General features: G+C 41.9%; 1 protein-coding gene and 1 long non-coding RNA gene across 10 annotated transcripts in view; one reads left to right on the top strand and one right to left on the bottom strand.

Moving 5' to 3' along the window:
- NIPBL (NIPBL cohesin loading factor) overlaps positions 1 to 7,402 on the bottom strand; it is a 129,090-nt gene extending 121,688 nt beyond the window's left edge. The window contains exons 1-2 of one of the 8 annotated variants that reach the window (XM_083575449.1): positions 7,217 to 7,402; positions 6,246 to 6,341 (exon numbers count right to left, since the gene is read on the bottom strand). The gene's annotated coding sequence lies outside the window, so the exon portion shown is untranslated. Of the gene's footprint in view, positions 1 to 852; positions 2,857 to 6,245; positions 6,342 to 7,018 lie in introns of those variants that run through there. The other 7 variants (XM_083575450.1, XM_083575451.1, XM_083575453.1 and 4 more) reach the window with 7 other exon arrangements.
- LOC310744504 lies at positions 2,419 to 16,241 on the top strand. 2 transcript variants are annotated; one of them, XR_014539576.1, is made up of 3 exons: positions 2,419 to 2,536; positions 11,351 to 11,574; positions 14,828 to 16,241. It is a non-coding gene; the product is annotated as an uncharacterized lncRNA (long non-coding RNA). The 2 variants fall into 2 exon arrangements; XR_014539577.1 differs by lacking the exon at positions 2,419 to 2,536 and adding an exon at positions 7,481 to 8,168.
- The last annotated feature ends 1,059 nt before the right edge of the window (positions 16,242 to 17,300 follow it).

Below are 17,300 nucleotides of genomic sequence, written 5' to 3'. Positions count from 1 at the left end.
AAAAGGGAAATAAAGGTGGCATACGCTGCAGCCAGTGTACGTTGAGAGTTGGGCAGGTGTTTGCGTTCTGTCACTCATCCAGAAAGGGCTACCTTTATTTTATCAACGCAGTAGTAGTAGCAGTAGTAGTGCACGCATTCGAAAGGCCTTGCACAGAGCCAGCGACAATTAATCACCTCTCCAGCCAAACAAATTTACCGTGTACACTCCAACTATCTGAACCGTCGGGATTGAGCAAGGAAGGTTCGAAGGAAACATAGTTGCTGCCAACCATACACAGGGAGCGCGTGGGAGCGCCCGTCTCTCTCTCTCCGCCACCCTGCGCGATTTGGCTGGGACCTTTTCTTTCCCCTCCTCCCTCCCTCAGCTCAGCCCGCCGGTGTGAAGTTGTAAATATGGCACAGGCTCGGTGCCCCGGCCTCTGCTCCAACTGTATTGTTTCCTCCTCCCCGCTCTTGCTCTCGGGCGCCGAGGCCTGTCACACAGGAGCCACCTCGCCTCTCTAATCCCCGAGCTGGAGTGAACGCGCTGGCCGCTGGGCCTGCGCCCTCCTCCGGGCTTGGGCTCCTCCAGCAGCCCGGCAGAAACCATTCTCTCCTCCGCCAAACCCCGGGAGGAGGCGGAGGCGGGGAGAAACGTGAAAACACCCCCCACCCCTCGGCTGCCACTCATTATTTCTCTTCCCCTCACCCCCGCCGCCCCACTCCTCTCCTTTTTCCCACACCGGCCGAAAAGGCTGATTCCCCTGACTGGGCCGCCTCGCCTAAGAGGAGGCCCAGCTCGCGGCTTCCCTTTCGCGGAGGAGGAGGAAGAGGAGAAACCTGAAAGGGGGGGAAGAGGGGGGGCTTTTACCTGAGCAAAACACCGTCTGAAGCCAACCGAAAGCCAAGCGGTGGGGGGGGGAAGGAGGAAGGAGAAAAATCCGCCCCCCTCCCTCCTCAGAGGATCCGCCGCTGGGCCGCCGCGGAGCGAGAGGAGGAGGGGAGATAATATAACAACAATAATCCGGGCCGGGAGGGGGGCTGGCTCCTCTTCCGTCTCCTCCTCAGTGCAGCGAACATGTAGAGCCGGGGACGGGCGGGAGCGGCCGAAGCGAATCCCTTAAGTCGCCGCCGCCGCCGTCGTCTTTGCCGTCCTCCCCGCCGCCGCCGTCCTCCTCTTCTTCTTCTTCTTCTTCTTCCTCCTCCTCCTCTTCTTCTTCTTCTTCCTTCCCCTCCTTGCCGTCGTCCTCCCACCAAGCCCGATTCACGCCGCCAACATCCACACGGGCCGGGGCCGAGCCGGATTCGATAAACACCTCACGCACCGAACGACCGACCGACCGACCGACCAACCCCGGGAGGGGAGGGAGGAGAGGAGCGAGCGAGCGGGAGGGAGGGAGGGAGGAGGGAGGAGGGGGAATCTCCTCTGCCGCGGCTTGTTCCTTCTCTTCCGCCGCCGTCACCACCGCCGCCGCCTCTCCGCCTCCTCTGTGTACGCGGGCGGGTGGGGCGGGGCAGGGAGGGGACTGCTTAGGCCACGGTGAGTCGGTACCGGGGAGGGAGGAGATGGGGAGGGAGGAGAGAGAGAAGAGAGAGAGGGAAAAAGGAGCCTGCGTGAATGTGAGCGTCGGTCTCGCTCCCTCTCAGAACAAAATGCCGACCGGAAGTGCAGCTGTAGGAATGACTCCCTCCACCGGCGCCAAACACCAACAACCTCCCCTTTTTCTCTCTCCCTCTCCTTCTTCTGTTGCTGCTTCTGTTTCGCTTGCTCACTGCTTTCCTGCCTCCCTAAGCCGAGAGATCCATCCATGCACTCGCTGGGGAGGCTTTTCAGTCTGCGTCGCCGCGCAGGCAGCTGATGGCAGCTCCGAGTTGCGTATATGGGTGCTTTGCTGTTCTCTTTTTATCCGTTTTTCTTTCTTTCTTTCTTTCCCCCACTCCTCTCTTTTGCTGTATGTATATACGGAAGGCTGGAGTTTGCAAATAAAGGCCTGATGTTACGAGGAGAAGATCTACGAACTGTCAAGATCAGGCACACGACTGAAATACTTCAGCAAAATAAATTGTCCATTTTTTTTCTATCTTTTAAAAATGATAAAAGCCACATGAAGAGGATTGAAAATACGAAGAACTCCCAAGGAAGAGGACGAGTGGAAATTTAGAAAGGGGGGGGGGGATACCTGCTGCATTCTTTCATATCCAGATGGAATATTGGAAGCTTGTTTCCGCTTACGCCTGGTTTTCTTTTATTAAATTTCTCGTTCGTGCTTGCATGTGTGCTTTTATAAGGTGTTGATCCTGATCGCCATATCGTCGGATTTGAAGTTCTCACTGTTGAAAATTCTGGTTTCCAGATGGGCATGCTTTTCCAAAACCGTGTTTTTTGAAATAGCGTTGAGGGGGGAATCCGTGATATTGAAATGAAGGCTCCTTCGCTGGAAAATTGAGATGGTTGTTGACAGATTTCTTGCAAATAGTGTAATAATGGGTTGAGAAGGCAGCCTTGGAAGAAGGGGACATTGACGGACTTGAAAGCCTATCTATTTTCTCTTCAGGTAAATTGTTTTAGTTTGTGAAATTATGGAATAGGAACGAAGTGGAATTCATATAAATTGGCTTAAATGTCTGCTTTTTTTCCAGTGCTTTGGAGCTCTCAACCCCGCCAAATATAATCAAGGTGCTAATTTTTAAATACAGTATTTCTACTTGAGTCAGTTTTCCATAATGCTCAGAGCTCAACCTCATGTAGTTGTTTGAATGTAGTAATCCAGGGCCAGCCTCTGCCAGAAATTAGGCACTATGGCCCTGTTTCAAAAGAGCACATACAAACAAGATGATCTTGAGTGTAGATGGGTATAGTTTTAAGGGTATAGTTTTAAGTTTATGCATATTGTGCTATAGGAATATGATTTTAGCTACTTGTAACATTCTGGGTTGTAAGTCTTTGAATATAAGGAAATAAATATACATACACTCCAGATTTAAAGACCTAGAATCCTGCTACAGTTAGTCATGACTAATGCCTTACACACTTACCTGGGAGTGATTCCCACTGAACACAGTAGGACTTCCTGACTAAATATGTGTAGGATCATATTGGACATTCAAGTCAAAGCAATGAAAATTCAGTTTCATTTGTTTCAAAGAGATTTAGTAAAGACAAAATTAGACATATTTGCCAGGTAGTGACCAAAACGTGTTAGGTATCATTTATCCTGAAAAATAATTGCACAGTTTGTAGAGAAGAGACACTAACTTTTTAAATTGTATGTGTTTTCAAGTATTATTACAGGTAGCAGGTCCTAGATACCAAAGCAGTAGTATACCCACAAGCAGATTGTTTCGGTGCAGAAACTTAGGGGTAACACATTTCTCCATTAACTAAAAGTGTCATTAAATTCTTCATTTACTATATGTTTAGGAATTATGGTATGGTGAATTTTTTTGTTAAAAAATCCAGAATACTTGACTTGTATAAAATATAGGTTGAAATGTTATGAATTTAATTTCTTCACATAAGATGTATTCTGAGAAAAATGTTGATAAAAAGTATTTGCGGGCAATTTAAAGTATGTTGCAAAAAAAGCATAAGAATTAATCTCATATTTCATCTGTAAATTATTTACAAGCTAAATACTTGTTTGGTCATAAACTGTATGTAGTTGTGCTCTTAAATTTAAATTTAGGGTGTTACTTAAATAAACCTAAGTAAATTAATGGACCTAACTTAGTCATATTCATTAATTTCAGTGGGTCTACTCTGAGTAGTACCACCCTCTACAGGTTTTCATTCAGTCAGGTCTATACATTAAAACATAGTTTGAAGACTATAACAAAACAAGTTTAGTTAAATGTGGTTTTCTCAGATACTGAAATATTAATATATTTTAATAAGGCAGATCAAAAAAATATCTGCTCAGATACACTTTGCCTTGTGCAGTCAGGATTTCCTTTTTAAAATGTAGACTGTTCATACTAAGTATAAATGTAAAGAGCCAAATTGTGCCCTCCTGTGGAAAAAGCACAAAAAGCCCAGAAAACTTTTGAGTTATTTCTAGGCAACCTTAGCAGGAAATTCCCTTATTTGCAAACCTGCATTCTGAAAATGAATCCAGAAACAGACACTAACATATGCATGCTGCCCTGTAATTAATACAGAAATCAGCACCACTCTGAAAGTTTAGATGCAGGGTGAACAACATAAATACTGTACTGAGCATAATATATAATATCATGAGTTGCAGAGCTACAGCCTATTTACAAAGTTGTTTCTGAATGTATTAAGCATATTATTACCTGGTGACCAAAGCTCCTAGACCTGTTATACCTTTTGCATAATTTAATATAAGAATTTCAATTAAAAAAAAATTCTATTGAAATTGATACTTCTAAAGGTAAAGGACCACTGGACGGTTAAGTCCAGTCAAATTTGACTATGGGGTGCGGCGCTCATCTCGCTTCAGGCCAAGGTAGCTGGCATTTGTCCACAGACAGCATTAAGGGTCATGTGGCCAGCATGACTATACCACTTCTGGCACAGCAGGACACTGTGACGGGTGCCAGAGTGCACAGAAATGCTGCTTACCATCCCGCTGCAGCGGTTCCTACTTATCTACTCACGTTGGTATGCTTTTGAACTGCTAAGGTTGGCAGGAGCTGGGACAGAGCAACAAGAGCAAACCCCGTCACTCGGATTCAAACCACCAAGTGGGTGGTGCTGCGGTCTAAACCAGGGGTCAGCAAGGTTTATCTTGCCTGGGCCGGATCGGTCCGGCAGAGATCTCTCCGTGGGCTGGATCATGCGCCCGTGCAATTTTCGGCATCTGTGTCTGCGCAGACACAATTTTGAATTTCTGCGCATGCGCAGATTTGATTTCTGGCACCGCAGAAGCAGGTCCCCGTGCCACACTGCGCCAGTTTATCACAGCACGCGAGCGGGCAGCTCTGTTCGTGGGCCGCTTGAACGACCTCTGCGGGCTGCTTCCAGCCCATGGGCCTTAGGTTGCTGACCCCTGACTACTGAGCCTTTTGTTACTTCTAGATGTCAGAAACATTACACCAGTCGTATCAGTAGTATCAGTAGTACAAAATGAGTAATACCCTCACTAAGAGAGTGTTGAGTTGGAATACCAAAATCTGGGTTCAAATTCTTACTTGACTCTGAAATTCACAGTGTAGCCTTGGGCAAGTTAACCAAGCCTAGCTTGCAACAAGCCCAAATAATAGTCTTTTACTTTAAAGGTAAAGACTCAGGCAACAGCATTCATGAACACAATACATTTTTTAGTCTTTAAGGTGTCACATGATCCTTTTTGTATTTGCTTTTATACACTAACACAGCTAACCCACTGGAATTTGCAATTTCACAGGATAAAGTGCTGTTCTAACCTTGGGATACAAATGGAGCAATTTAAGTGCAACAAAGAGTTTTCTGGCGCCATAAAGACTAACAAGTTAAAATACATTTAACTTTTATTTAGATGGTAAATAGCTAATCCATATACTACTCTAATGCTTTTCAACTACTACAGTGACAACTTGACTGGTACAAACCTACATGTCCAATATTTTATAATAAGGTTTTCACTCATTGCATACCTGCTTTGTTTGCCTTACACGTACAAATTTATCAACAAATAGCTTTTTAGACTGGAATATAATCTGGAATTGAAGATGATTAATTTGCATTTGTATAGCGTTTTGCAAGTTTAGGAAATACTTGGGTTAATGGAATAATTTAAAGTAATAAGAATTGAGTGTTATCTAAGATAGTTTCATAGTTACTTTGTGTAAATATGTCAAAATATTCATGCAGCGGAGCAGAAAAATATTCTTTTTTTTTTGCATTTTTAACACATTCTTCTATTTGTCATGGTGTAATGTTTTTAGAATACAATAACCCTCTTTGGACATTTAATTTCCCCACACAATTAATATCACATGAGAAAGAGTAGGACTCTATCATGTCCTTGGGTCTGGGCCTACTTTACCACCCTCCATGCCCGGGGGGTGGGGGGTGACACCTTCTCCTGAACTCATGCAACTGGAAAAGGACAATTGAAATTATCAAGCGGCTGAAGCAATTCCCCTGTGTTGAAAACATCATTTTGGGCTTTTTTTGTTTGAAAGGGAAGGGTTATTAGGAGATAACATATTATGCATAGTGTGAAGAAAGTGAAATTTTTCTCTCTCATAATACTTGGGGCCATCCTATGTAGCTGAATGTTGGAAGTTTCAGACAGAAAAACATTTGTATTTTCTTACCTTTTCTTGCTTCCTCCTTACCTTGTCATAGATTTGTGATTCTTTATTCTTCCACAAAAATGATGCGCTGCAAATCCATGTTTTAAGTAATAATACCTAAAATAGAATGTTTAAAAGTTTTAATATGTGATAACAGTGCTTATAACCGACTCTCAATTTCCCTTGAACAATGAAAAACCAGTCACCAATTGCTAATAATGGTGAGGTTTTAGTCATTCTCAGAGTAGATGTACTGAAATAAATCGAGTCCAGTAACTTGTCCATTCATTTCAGTGAGTCTATTCTGCATCTGGTACCTATAAATTTTTTATCTGAGAAAATTTCTAGATTGCATAATATCATAAAAAACAAGCAGCATTCAAATATACGATAAAACAACATACAAACATTAAAATCCTGAATTGATTTAAGTCTGAAATTCTATATACACTTGCTTGATGGTAAGCTCCATTGAATTTAATGGGTCTTACTTCTGAGTAGACATGCATAGCACTACATTATTAAAGTTTTCAGCCATTCTGGAAGCACATAAACAAAAGGCCCATCATTAGGTAAACCCATATGATCCAGCCAAACATCTCCTCAGAGTACCTTTAAAAAAATCCAAAATATTTAAATCCTATAGAACTTAGCAAGGATTAAGGGAACAACTGCCCCATAGGACTTCAGAGAACTAATTTCACGTGATTAATCATTTTTTGAAAACAAAAAACCACAACTATGTGTTTTACTCAGTTTATATTAGGTGTGTTTAGAAATTACTCTCTCCTCACCTGCTCATTGCCATCAATTACTCAGAAGGTAATCCTTGTCTCTCATATGGGCTGAATATCTAATGCTTGCTCATTAAATACACTTCAAAACCACCTTTTAATTACAAATACGCAAAGCAGTGAACAACATTTAAGCAAATGTCTCTCTTGATAGTTCCCTTTTTTATCTCATTATCATGAAGAAAATCTGGAAATTACCCCTGCTTGAATAGTGATACTGATGTCAAATGGCGCTCCCAACAGACCTTACAATATGCTATATCCTCAAAATAATTAAGAGGGACTCATAAAGTCTCCTAAGATATAGCTATGAAGCCCTGTAAGATTTCCAGAGTGGCCCTTTGACTTGAAGAAATCCTTCGCCTTTCTATTCCCCTCAGACAACGGACTAGGCCACTAAACTCCTTTTAGGAAAGAGTCCATATTTGCCCTCAAATATTTACCTCAGGTTTGACCATTTTATTTCATAGATGTATACTTCAACATTTTTACAATGATATTATGGATTCATTTATAACGTTTTTAAAAAAGAAATATGCAAATTAATGGATAACAATAAGTCATCTTCCTTTTTTATCTGGGTAATGGTACGGTCCAGTGAAGTTTCTCTCAGGAGAATGAAGAGAAATGATTCTGTTTCTTCTGTTGTGCCAAAGCATACAGAACCCAAGAATCAGACAGCTAGATCACACTTAATATGAGATTTTAAAGAAATTATTGGCTTTTAAAGATTGTCATAATCTTTTAAACATTAATTTGTGTATTCAGAAATATATGTCACTCCATGATGCAATTTTTTAAAAAACAGAACTGCTATTAAAAAAAAAATAAACCCAAAAAACCATAACAACATAAAGAATGTGATTTGTAATTTAAACACATACACATCCTTTTTCATGTAATATATGCAGTTCTAGACATTAATGTTCATTAATGCTTTATGCACTCTAGTGTTTTGAAAAACATTTTTCATGCTTTTTGTCTAATATCACCACTGGGACACATTTTCCTGAGGCAGACAGTGCTTTATATCTCCCATTAAGTAAGTTTCAGTTCTTTAAAAAGTAAATTAAGAAAATAGGATGAAAAGCCTAGTACCCAGTAATTCATATCAGACATACAACCTGATCCCATGCTTGTTTACTCAAAAGTAAATACCACTAAGAAATGGAGTCTACTCTCAAGTCAGGTTCAACTCATTAGCCACACTTGGCTAACAGTCAGTCCCACTAAACATGATGGGACCTTTTTATCTGAGAAAGACAGAGGATTGAGCTGTTAGGCTATATTCCATGAATCGTGTACCTGCAGGGGAAACTGCAGATATTTGTGTAAAACTGACCCGTTTAATTATAATAAAAGATGAGAGGTGTTTGGTATTTCCTTTTACTTTAGCAGAGCACATGGCATATGAACAGCCGCAGCTAATGGGTTGGGGGAAAACTCAAATCTTTTGACATCCCTTTGGATGTTATAAATAACTACAAATATGTAGGGGGGTGTTAACATGTATTACAGATGGAATAATTCATTTTCATCTAACTTTCCTCAGAGTTTTTTATTTATTTATCCCCCATTTTATTAATTAGATTTTCATGTCTCACTTTTCCTGGTAGGAGCTCAAGACAGTGTTGAGGGTCGCCCCCCCCCCCCCCCCGCCCATTATCCTCATAATAACCCTGTGAGGTAGGTTAGGCTGAGAAATAGTGAATGGCCAAGGACACCTAGTGAGCTTCATGGCTGAGGGGGGATTTGAACGGGGGTCTCCTGAGCTGTAGTCTGACACTCTAACCACTATACTATCCTGACTCTTTTAGAATAGTCTTTTAAAAATTGAATGCTGAATCTTAAAAAAATATATACTGAAGTTTTTTGGCCGGCAACAGCATCTACAAGCCCAGCACTGGTGTTCAGCATACGGGGGCAATTGCTACCAGCCACACACTCCAGCAGGGGATAGCTGAGCTGATGCTTTGCCTGGACGTCTGTCACCATCCCCAGCCATCACTTGGCAGCGATTCCACCAGGTGTGCTTACCTGCCAGGGTATCACTGTAATGGCCTGGGAGCAAAAGGGATACTTAGCTCAGGTGGGTGCCTGGCAGCTGCCACATTTAATCTCTAACAGTGCTGTGGAAGATAAAATGTGTCAGCTACAAGCTGCTAATCAGTGGTCACTTGTCTCCTAGCTCTTTACATCACTGCCAACAGGTAAACCTACCTGACTGTTTACTTGTTTAAGAGAGGGGAAGTCTGGCAGTACCACCATTGTGGGGGGTTACCAATAGAAACACATCCAGGGTTCCTAAAACCTGGGGCAGGGCCTAAACATCTCTCATCAAAGGTTACTAGTATGGCTTAATTATACTTTGCATTTATATTCTTTCCAATGTCCAAATGTTTGACAAACCCCTCCAACAAGGTCTCATCATTAAGGCTGCAATCTGAACCATGTCTACTCAGAAGTAAGTCCAATTGAATTCAGTAGGGCTTATTCATGGGTAAGTGGACTTTGAATTGCAGTCTAAACTGCCAACAGTCCGTATATAGGTGATACAATCTAATGAAAACGTTATACAGTATGTGGCCGCTTCTAACTGAAGCAATGACCACAGTGATGGATGGGGAGCATGAAGGGTAGAGAAAGTAGAGTTTTGCGAAAGGGGGTTGAAATGGAAGAGGGAGCACATCATTTGTTGTTTTGTGAAGTATCTAACCTGCCGTTACAATATGAAAAATAATCAGTGCTAGTAGGAGTTGTTTGGAATGTTAAATCCTTAACTGTCCTGATAAAGGAGATCCACAGGTACAAATGAGCAGTGAGAGCAAGTGACAGACAAACTGGCTTAAAAAAGAAAACCCCACATATGCTTTTATACCATTCTATAATGTTTCATGGGGACGCAGGTGGCGCTGCGGGTTAAACCACAGAGCCTAGCGACGGGGTGAGCTCCCGTTGCTCAGTCCCTGCTCCTGCCAACCTAGCAGTTCGAAAGCACATCAAAGTGCAAGTAGATAAATAGGTACCACTCCAGCGGGAAGATAAACGGCGTTTCCGTGTGCTGCTCTGGTTCGCCAGAAGCGGCTTAGTCATGCTGGCCACATGACCCGGAAGCTGTACGCCGGCTCCCTCAGCCAGTAAAGCGAGATGAGCGCCGCAACCCCAGAGTCGGCCACGACTGGACCTAATGGTCAGGGTCCCTTTACCTTTTTATAATGTTTCATAGGTCTTCTGCTTTGGCTGTTTTTTTTTGAGGGGGGGTTGGTACTGATTGTTTTTCTTCAACCATTTGATTTACCATGTGATATGTGCATAATATGAAAATTGACAAGTACAGCTTTTGAAAGCTGAGGCAGTGGGTTTGACAGACAGTGCCAGTGAGCAGCTTCAGAGCGTAACAGCTCCCAGCTATAACGTTAAACAGATAAAGATACTATCAGCACTCATGATTCTGTTTTACCTGAAGATACATAACATACTGAATTGTAAAAAAGTTTTGCTCACCTGCAGGATTTCCTATTTCCCGCGCTACTCAGGGAAAGGGGTATTGGAAAGGGAGTATTAGAAGTGTTGGGCCACCCTACGTCCTGTGCTGTCCAAGGGGAAAGTGTTCCTAGCAAACACAATGTACCCCTATGCTCAGTCTACTCTTTCACTTTAAACAAGTCATTGCTACAAGAAAAAAGTGGAGAGTGTATATACCAGGCTACCCCTTATGAATCAGCCTAAACTCTCCCCTGGGGTCTCCCTGAAGCCTCTCAAGGGAACACAAGGTATGGTTTCCAGGCATGAGAGTGCTTACAGCAAGCTGAGACTACCTAAGTTTATGAAACAAGATAAAAGTTTATTAGAATCATAGAGTTGGAAGGAAACCTGAGGATCATTTAGTCCAACATCTGCAATGCAGGAATATGCAGCTGTCCCATATGAGGATCGAACCTGCAACTTTGGCGTTGTCACCACCACACTCTAACTGAGCTATCTAGGCTGATGATGGAAAATAGTTTTAAGACGGAAAATGGTTTTAAAAGTTACGGAAGTTATAGAAAAGCAATATATTCCCATTTGGATCAAAATAAAAAACTAAAGTAGATTAAAACACCTTCCATGGGTGAATTGTTTCATACTCTATTCTTAAAACAACTCTCTAAGTAGGTCAGTTATCCCCATATTGCAGATGCAGAGGCTGAGAGGTTGTGGTTTGCCTAATGTAGCCTAGTGAGTTTAAGGCCAAGGTGAAATTTGAAGCAGGGGACCTAAGTTCATTGTTCATATTCTTAGCTGCAATGGTTCACCAGCTCAGTGCTATATTTATACCTTTCTTCTGATTAGGGAAATCCCCATTCTATGATGGGAAACATTGATTGCAAATATATCAGCACTTCTGCTAGCTTTGTAGTGACACCAGCCTTCCAGAGAGAAGATTTGCATTCATCAAATAATCTTGATAACTATACAAGAACCAACTTGGATGAAGCGGATAAAGTGTTGGGCAAGAGTGGGTGAGACCCGCATTCAAGTCCCTGCTTAGTCACAAAGCCACCGCATAGCCTTGGGTAAGTCATGACCTCTTTCCCTAACCTACCACACAAAATTGTTGTGGAGATATAATGAGATAATGCCATACATGCCAACTGCGGGGGGGGGGGGGGGTAGAGGCAGAAATGTCAAATAAAGCAAAACCACCGGTGTAGAAAGACAAGCCGTGGCATTTTCAGAGTACTGCAACCTTTGCAAGTCATAGGACAGGACTAGTCCTCACTGCAAGAAGTGAGGTTACAGGGAACCAGGCAGAGGGCCTTCTTGGTAGTGGCGCCCGCCCTATGGAATGCCCTCCCATAAGATGTCAAGGAAATGAACAACTATCTGACTTTTGGAAGACATCTGAAGGCAGCCCTGTTTAGGGAAGTTTTTAATGTTTGACCTTTTAGTGTGTTTTTAATATCCTGTTGGAAGCTGCCCAGAGTGGCTGGGGAAACCCAGCCAGATGGGCAGGGTATAAATAATAAAATTATTATTATTATTCCTGCTCCACTCCAAAAAGTGATTTGAAAATGTTCAAAGGAACTTAAGATAGCTCCCATAGACATCAATGGAGAAATCAATGACTTTAATGTAGTACCTGCCCTAAAAAAACATAAAAATGGAGGAAGAAACCCAAGTCAACAAGGACTGAGAATGCTCACTAGACACTAAATACATACTTTGGGGTCAGTTGAGGGGGGGCAGGAAACTGGAAGGAAGAATGGAATGGCTGAAACCATGAACAGAAGCTCTCCATACTGCATAATTTTGTTGCTGGGTCCTGCTTGCAGAAGCCCTATATGTGGCGTAGCATTCTAGAACACATTCTAGAATAGGGGTAGCCAACATTTTGTCTTCCAGATGTTGTTGGACTACAACTCTTTTCATCCCTGACCCATTGGCTATGCTGGCTGGGGCTGATGGGAGTTGTAATAGAACAATATCTGGAGAGCATTACATCGCTATCCTGTTCTAGAGTGCCAGTGAAGCCACAAAGGTTTAGGTAATTGCTCATCCTCAAAATGGACTCTTGAGCACTATAATGTGTCCAGTGTTTTCTCAATATAAGACATTGTAGGATATGGGTGGGGAATTTACAGCTCAACAGATATTGCTAGACTACAACTCCCATCATCCCTGAACATGCTGGCTGGAGCTGATGGGAACTGAAGTCAGTGACAGGTCCCCCTTCCCCGGTCATAGAGGAAGCTCAGTTGTGGTGAATAAGATGTCTTTCTGACATTGCTGTATTTTCACACTAAGAACCTCCTGAGAAGATCCCAGGGAATCCCAGGGTTCTTAGGAACAGTTTGAAAACCACCAATTTAAGACACTGGAGAATACAATTACTGGATCAGTGATTTTTTCACTATTCACTCAGATTATGCTCTTCCTTCCATAGCATGTTATCAAAGAGTGTGTCATCAAAAGCATATAATCTGAATGTGTATGTTGCTGAATATCATACATACAGAAAGCCACGGATTCCAAGTGTATTAATTATAAATGCTAGGAATCTATACCTATTTGTCACTAGATCCACTGAATTATAGCAAAACTCATTAACTCAATGTCTAATGAAATCAGTATGGGTTCTCCTTGCAGCCATATTCCAACATAGTATCTGATAATCTGTGAGGTTGGCAACATACTTCTGAATAAAAGTTTTAATACTGAGAGAGGCAAAAAGGTGACAAGAATTTGAGCTTTTACACAATTTAAATATTATTCTGTACTTCTCATTAATTCCAATGAGGTTTAAATAATGGTTCAATGGTACATTTAAGTACTGGTCTGGCAGTACATCTTTATAATTACATATTGTGATTAATAGCTGTTTCTATTATACATCATATTATTTTAAGGAATAGCCATGTCTGTTGAAAGTAGATAAAATGTTGACAAAAGTACGTACTTTAAATAGTAATAGCCCTTTAGTGACTTCCTTCAGCAGTAATTTTTATTTGTTCAGAAAGTGCGGTGTATAAATAAGGCATATAAGAAACTGAGGACTATTTTAAAAGCCTTGTAAAAGTGCTCACGTTACAGCAACAATTATTATTCCCCCAGAAACACTAGTTTATGGCATATGGAAAATTGTTTCTTCTTCGACAAATAAGTTTTTATTAATTTTCCAATATTCCCCCCAATGATAGCCAAATTATAACAATATCAATTAATTTGGAAAATTGTTTCTTAACCAGGTATCTAGGTGTTTTATAGTTAACAAGACAAACAGGTATCTAGATATCATTACTGTCTGGGAGGTACAGGTAGCAGTTGTGGCAAGGAGTGCATTCTACCTTCACAGGCTTGTATATCAGCCATAGCTGTCAACGTTTCGCTTTTTTAAAGGAAAATTCCCTTATTCGTAATAGGATTCCTCGCAAGAAAAAGGAAAAGTTGACAGCTATGACAGCTGTGGCCCTACTGGAGCATCATGGTCTAGCTTTGGTTGCTTCAGTGCTCGGGGGTTGGGGGTGGTGGCAGTCTCTCAAAGATGATTCAGAAACTTAATGCAAAACACAGCCACCTGGGTGTCAGGGCTTGAGTCACCAGGAAGCAGGAAATCAGGTTGGAGCGCTGCTCCAGAACTGCCTCCATCCGGGAGGGTGGGTCTCCATGCCTCTTGCTTGCCCATGGTGGGGCTTCACTTTCAGCTGTTCACCAGGACCCGGGCTCTCGTCATTAACTTTTAATTCTTAAATAGTTTGCACCCTGCATCCGCGTGATCCTGCTGGCAATCTAAGATCTGTGCCTGAAGTCCTATTTCTGAGCCAGCCAGTGAAATTGGTTGGGAATGCAAATGGTCTTCTCATTCAGGCACTGCCCAGATGTAGATGCCTTAGCTTTAATAAGCCTGCCTTCAGAACCTGTCCTAAAGAATGTGTGTTCTAGAACCATGTGAAAGTATTCTGACAGCCTGTCCTAATGCTGATTCATTACCTTGCACCATGCGACGAGAAGCTGAAAATTACCCAAGCATATAACATTGCCAAAATCATAGTTCAAATAATTTAACTTACATGTGTAGCTGTAACTGTATAGGAAATGTAATCCTTCCTTTAATGAAATATTAATTTTGCTAGCATATTCACACATTTTATGCTGGCCTCGGGAGAAAGGATAATCAATGTTATAAGTGTTACATTTTCTGTTCTAAAATTTGAAAAGACAAACAACAGCACACACTAAAAAACAATGACAGTGTCACTGCAAATATTTCACTTGAATGATATTGACTAGGACAAGCCTTTAAAAATGTTATTTATTGATTTTTTGCAGATAACATAGTTATATGAACACAGCCTCAGTTCAGCACTCATGGAGGGTTGACAAATGCAACAGATACATCATGTGAGGCTGGAGCCTTGTTCAGTTGTTAGTAGAGGTGATGTGCGCATTTCAAGCAGGAGTGATCACCAAAAGCTGCTACAAGCAGGACAGCCCTGCTCACAGCCTGTTTCAAGCAGGGTTGTGCTTGCTTTAGTCCAGCAAGCCACTATCCCTCTGCCAACAACTTAGCCAACAACTTAGATATGAGACAGCAGAAGATGTCACTGGAGAATTCTCATGAACTCCTACTTCCTTTATTTTTCCACAGTGAGCTTGGATGAGCAGCATTCGATTCCTCAGATTCATTTCTCATTATAGGGCAAGCCTTGCCATCACAAATGGACATGAATACACTGCAGACATGTGTTTTGCCACGCTGGTGGTGCATGTTGCTGCCCCTACCCAATTTTAATTAAGCAGCAACATAAAAAGTTTACCCACATTTTAATTTGTAAGGAAAAGACAAATGTTTTCAACTTCAGTGTTCTATCCTATCTTACTTTTAGGTTATATATGTTTGCAAACATACATATTTGATGATAGAATCGCCTTCAAAAATACATAAATTTGGTACCCTGGTCTAGATTTGTTTTCTTTTATTAACTTGCCAGGTAGCTTTATTCTCTTCTGTTTAGGAACTTCATACCTGCAGCAAAAGCTAAAAACCCAGTATATAAAGAGGAAAAGAATGCTGTAATCTGTGTCCAAAGCATTGTTTGTACATGAAATCAATCCTCAAGAGAGACATTGATAGATCAGTATGTCACAGCTTTGTGTAAACAAAGTCATGTGAATTTGAATGCTTAATAGAGACCAGAAGAGAATAGTATATCTGATAATATGAACAAAGCAAAGTTCTATTTGGCTGTGCAAATAATGCATGACATTTGTAGAGCTAATAGTCTCAAGAGTCAGCAAGTAGAAAAGGACGTTGAATTAAAAGTGTACATAAGGGCACTGAATTAAGCTAGAATCCACACGATAACTTGTCTGACATATAATGTGGAGCATACATTCTATATTAACAGTCTGCACTAATCTATAAATGGGTTATTTGGTTATTGGGGTGCTGAGAAACTATTGTTGTTACAGTTCTATTATCACCTCCTGCAGACTTTGATTTCTTCATTCTATTGCTCTTGGTAGCATAGTAGATCATTCTTACTATCCCCCGCACCCTGAAACCTTATGGCATCAATTAGATTCTAAAAACTCAGTGATGGACAACATCATTCCAGAAGAAACAAGAACCATTTCTTGCCTTGTTGTTATATTGAGCATTTGTTTTAATCTCACACTTCTTCATACCTCACCTCCATTTTTTAAAATGTATTTTTTATTAAAGATTTCTTGGTTTACAAAAGTATGTGCGATGTCTCTTTTTTTCCAAGTTACATTTTCTACAGATCAGATTCATTTGTTGAGACATTACTGTTACATTAGGAAGAAAAAGGTTGGAAGAGGTGGAGGGGCCATGGTGGGTTGGGTGGCAATGTTTCTATTTTACTTTATGTGTGGGGTTTTGTGTCAGCGTCGCTTGTGCAGGTATAAGGTGCTCTACGGCAGGGGGTTAGATCATGGGTTGGCAAGCTAAGGCCCGGGAGCCGGAGCCGGCCCAATTGCCTTGTGGATCTGGCCCACGGACAGTCCAGGAATCGCCGCGTGGATCAATGTGGGGATTCTGATCCATTACCCCCCTTCCCTCATACACACCATGGCAGCGGCGTCTCCTCCCTCCCTCCTGGCTTCTCCCCGCCCTGCCTAGAGGAGGAAGAAGGCTGGGCTTTGTTGAACCGCAGTTGGTTGAGTGCCATTTTAGGCAGCCCCTCTCCAGAGACAGCCCTTTCACACCACTCATCGTGCCGCCGCCAGCCCCTGCCACTCGCAAGGCACAGGTAAACAGCCACCGGGGCTCGTCCAGTGCTGTGGAGAAGGGAGGGGCGAGTCGGGGGGATTTCCCCTAAAAATTTATTCCAGCCCCCCACAAGCTCTGAGGGACAGTGGACCGGCCCCCTGCGGAAAAAGTTTGCTGATCTCTGGGTTAGATAAATAGATTACCAGCAATATACATCATTCTTCATGTACTACACGTGTGTGCTCACATGATGCAATAGTGGTAGCTACAAGAGAGATAGAGATTATTTACAAATCACAATTGGATACAGTTCAATATCTGGACAATATAATAGGGGATCTGACAAACTTCATAATTATTATTTCAAAATCTGATTAACTTTATCAGTTATTAAATGAGCTGAAATCTATATCTGAATCCCTTTACCCGGAGCCAACTAGAGCTCTATATACATGGAAGCTGGCTTCCACGTGCCTTTTCCCATCTGGATAGGAAACTGCATGCACAAATGTGTCCTGTGTGCATGATTCCCCTGCCACAATTCAAAAATTGGGGTTGCATAGTAGG

This window comes from Podarcis filfolensis (assembly GCF_964270895.1).
Source record: "Podarcis filfolensis genome assembly, chromosome: 11".
NCBI lineage: Eukaryota > Metazoa > Chordata > Lepidosauria > Squamata > Lacertidae > Podarcis > Podarcis filfolensis.
Note: the sequence above shows the minus strand (reverse complement) of the source record. Positions and strands in the feature narration are given on the sequence as shown.